The sequence below is a fragment of the Mesoplodon mirus genome, assembly GCF_964341445.2.
Source record: "Mesoplodon mirus genome assembly, chromosome: 6".
Classification (NCBI taxonomy): domain Eukaryota; kingdom Metazoa; phylum Chordata; class Mammalia; order Artiodactyla; family Ziphiidae; genus Mesoplodon; species Mesoplodon mirus.
The window spans coordinates 70,906,453-70,910,249 of NC_138982.1; positions in this window are offsets into that span (position 1 = coordinate 70,906,453).

Consider the following 3,797-nt stretch of genomic DNA (forward strand, 5'->3'; position numbering starts at 1 on the left):
CCGGGTTCTGGCGGAATTGTGCCAGCAGGGCTTGGAGTCCTTCCATCAGAGAGCTGGGCTCCGTTGGCCCCTACAGAGACCTCTTTCTGGTTCTCCATTTGCCAGTCGTTGACTCAGGCCAGAACAGGGGTAGGGCAGCCACTGCTTGGGTGTGGGCCTGGGCTATCTTAGGCCTGGAACAGAACAGCTCCCCAGGCTCCACCCACTGCCCACACCACCAGCCCAAGGAGTAGCCTCTGTCCTCTCTCGGCACTAGAAGGGGACAAGTGGCTTCCCAGCTGTTCGGGGCTCCCAGGCGCTGGGGGGTCTCTGAGGCTAATGCCAGGATGTAAGGGACAGTAGGAGCCGGAGCCCCTCTCATGGACTCGAACCCGCAGCCAGCGTGGGGGCACCTGGGTGTGCAGGCCAGGCCCTGGGAGAACCATGGCACCGGCCACAGCTTCAGCCCTCTGACCTAGGCCTCACATACGCACCTCCGTTTCTAGCGCTCCCCTCCCCTCCGTCCTGCCACCCACCTCGTCAAAACCTGCCCTTTCATTCTTCCTTCAGAGACTGATCCAGGACGTACATGTGCAAGGAAGACCTTTGCTGAGAGAGGTAGGCTATGGCTCCCTCCTCACAAATCCAAAAGGCCAGGAAGGAAAAGAGCATTAACTGAGTTCATGCTTTGTGTCAAAAGCTTCAGATGCAGGATCTCTCTTAATCCTGCCCTGTCGCCTGAGCAGAAGGTCTCATTATTCCCATAAGAACCTGAGGCCAAGAGCAGGGCCGCTGCCGCCTGAGCTCAGAGTCCAGCTTCGCTCCTCACTCTGTGTGACCCTGGGCAGCTGATCTGACCTACATGCCCGCCTTGCCAGGAAATGGGAATCAGGCTGTTGAAAGCACAGAAGGAGTTAGCTTATGTAAAAAGCGCCAGGGGCTTCTGTGGTGGCGCAGTGGTTAAGAATCCACCTGCCAATGCAGGGGACATGGGTTCAAGCCCTGGTCCGGGAGGATCCCACATGCCACGGAGCAACTAAGCCCACGAGCCACAGCTACTGAGCCCGTGTGCCACAAGTACTGAAGCCCGCGTGCCTAGAGCCCGTGTTCCGCAACAAGAGAAGCCACCGCAATGAGAAACCCGCGCACCGCAACCAAGAGTAGCCCCCGCTCACCGCAACTAGAGAAAGCCCACGTGTAGTGACGAAGACCCAACGCAGCCAAAAAATTAAAAAAAAAAAAAAAGCATCGAGAGCAGCAGTGTTAGTTATCATCATACAGTATTAGCTTTATCATCATACAGTATTAGCTTTATACATTAAAGATGAGAAAACAGAGGCCACGGATCAGGTGTAAAGCACAGATTCTGGTGGGTTCCACACAAATGCTCCCCCCAATCCCATGCTGTTTCTCTTTAACATTGTAAAGTGTGGTCCCATCCCAGGGATGGTTACACTGAGCCTTAAAAGTGAGTTTTAGACCAGTGTGTGGGAGAGAATTTGAAGAACCAGAGGCACCGGAGTCTTATTTGGGCCCTGAAATTGTATCCCTTGGGCTGAAGGCTGCCAGCTGCCAGCGGTGGGCTCATTCCCCATCTCGGGGCGGGACGGTCCAGCCTGCTCTGGAGAGGGCTGGCCCTGCTTCCTCCCCTCTACTTGGCAGCCAGCTGAGACCACAGGATTCTGACTCTAATATCCTCGTCCCCACCCCTATCCTAAAATCTGAGTTGTTTTTCCTAAAAATATGGCAGAGGTGGAATTTAAACTCAAGCCCTCCTGGCTCCAAAGCCCATGGGACTCTCCGTTCCTATCTTGGTCAGCTGCCCATAGCTGCCCAGACATCTGTGGCAGACAGACAAATGAGGCCGCTGGGATTGACACAGTCGGGACTCGGCCTGCATGTGTGGTGGAGGCAGGGAACAGGAAACTGGGCCAAAGGCCGAGGCTGCAGGGAGCGGAGTGGGGACGGGCACAAACGCATAACTAAGTTATCCAATCACTCAACTTATAAATCCAGTCAGCGGGGAGACCACCGTACCCACTAACCTAACATGCTACGAGGGGCTCACTTCGGCCCCAAAGCAGAAAGGTATCCAGAGGTGTCTTGGGTCAGGCAAACTATGGTCTCAAGAGTGCAACATTTTCTGGAGCTAGGGCTTCCCTGGTGGCGCAGTGGTTAAGGAATCCGCCTGCCAACACACAGGTTCGAGCCCTGGTCCGGGAAGATCCCACATGCCGCGGAGCAACTAAGCCCGTGAGCCACAACTACTGAGCCTGTGCTCTAGAGCCAGCGAGTCACAACTACTGAGCCCACGTGCCACAACTACTGAAGTCGGGGGGCCTAGAGCCCGTGCTTTGCAACGAGAAGCCACCACAATAAGCCCGCACACCGCAACGAAGAGTAGCCCCCATTTGCTACAACTAGAGAAAGCTCGCGTGCAGCAACGAAGACCCAGAGCAGCCAAAAATAAATATATAAAATAAATTTATTTTAAAAAACCAAAACAAAACATTTTCTGGAGCTTATCTCATGCCCTGAATTGATACTCTCCTAACTAGCTTTGTGATCCTGGCCAAGTCTCTCTGAACCTCAATTTACTAATAGGTGAAGCCAGGCAGATAATCCCTACCTCACAGGGGTTTCCAAAGGTTAAATGATTTGACATATGCAAAAAGGCCAGGGGCTGGCATGCAAGAGAGGTTTATGAAATGTGAGTATTCCTAGCCTGTGTAAGAACCCACATATAATCTCACTTAACTCCACCAGAGATGAAAGATCTGGAAGAAGGCTTTCTGCACACTTGCTCGAATTTTCACGCCTCATATGGGTAAAGAAGCAAGTCTTTGTGTCACTTCACTGCACTGTGGGTGTCAGAAGTCCTTCTCAGCAAAGCCAGCACCTATGATGGGTTGTCAACTGCCTTCCTGGGTCCCCGAGTCCTCTGTGACATGGCTGCCCACCTGCCGCTCCACTGTCAGTCCATGTTTTTCAGTGTTGGCTTAGCTTCCTCAAAGCAAGACGATACTTGGCAGCAAACTGACAACATTCTTTTCAGTTCTGCCCATCATCCTGCCTGTTTAGGAGGAGGGGCTGGAGGGAGCCATGGAGGGAAGCCTCCAGAAGTCCAGCAAACTTTCATCCCTGTCCCAATGCCAGGAGGCTAAGTCTAAAAGGAAGCTCCTCTGAAGCCTGGGAAGAGGCCTGGGAGGGGTGTGAAGAGCTGTCTGGAATGTCCAAGGCTCTCAAGGAATCTCTGTCAGATGAGAAGGGAAAAGGAAAGGGCTTAACCAGGTGAAAGGGCACGAGATTTCAGCTGATAATTCATCATGACTAGAGCGTGACCGTTGACTAGATTAGTAATTCCACAGGTATGGGGGAAAAAGGCTTGTTGACTTTTTGTGCAGCGTTCTCCTCTCCACCATGCAGAGCGGGGGTGATTCAACTCCCAGCACTCGAGGGCGAGGGATGTGAAGCCAGAATCCCTGGGTTCAAGCTATGGTTCCACTCTCACCAGCATGTGACCTTTCAGACCCCAAATTCCTCATCTGAAAACAGGGGCAGTTGCTACCTGGGGCTGCTGTGAGCAGTCTGTGAGAACACTTCTCATAAAGAGGGAACCCAACTGTTATTGGTCACTTGTTATTGTTAATATGCAGGAGCCCTAATTTCTCTCCAGGCCAACTAGTGCTGTCTCAATATCAGCAAAGAGAAAGGTAGCTATTTATCAAGGCATTTTGTAATCTTTGGGGGTTTTAAAAGGCTTTTTAAAGGCTGAAGAAAAGCAGCCAAGTTCCTCCATTTTATCTCCATCATCTTGG